Raw genomic sequence first — 572 nt, 5'->3', positions numbered from 1 at the left:
TTAAAAAAAAAAAAAAAAAAAAAAAAGAAAGATAAAAGCTTACATATGGAAATTTTCTTTTCAAGGTTACATCAGTTCCTTATATTTAAGTTTCAGTTCTACTTAAAAAAAAATACACAACTTGGTATATAATTTTTTACACCACAAACATGGGTTAATAAATTGGAAATATTATGACATGGTTATACTGATAATATATGTTGAAACATCTCATATCAGGTAACTTTCCTGACATTTTTTTTTTCTAATTCAATTTTACTATCAACTTTTCTTTATCTATACTTAGAAAATTATGTTGTATTCTGTCTGGGGATCCTAACTTTAAAGAGAGTATTACTTCTTTAAAACTATTCTTAAGCTATTTATATTAGCTTAATATATCAGCTATTTATACTTAACACAGTTTTAATATGCTTAAATATTAAAATTATTCTTTCCAAAAAAATTTTAATTTGTTGCTTAATTCCAAGGTGATGAAATGTCTAAAAATGTCGAAATGCCTTACTAAAACTTGTGACCTAATTTCATAAGGAAATGCAGTTTTGAACCAGTAGAGTTCTGTGCTAGAATAT

The sequence above is a fragment of the Ailuropoda melanoleuca genome, chromosome 11, assembly GCF_002007445.2.
Source record: "Ailuropoda melanoleuca isolate Jingjing chromosome 11, ASM200744v2, whole genome shotgun sequence".
Lineage (NCBI taxonomy): Eukaryota > Metazoa > Chordata > Mammalia > Carnivora > Ursidae > Ailuropoda > Ailuropoda melanoleuca.
This window is presented reverse-complemented; position numbering follows the sequence as displayed.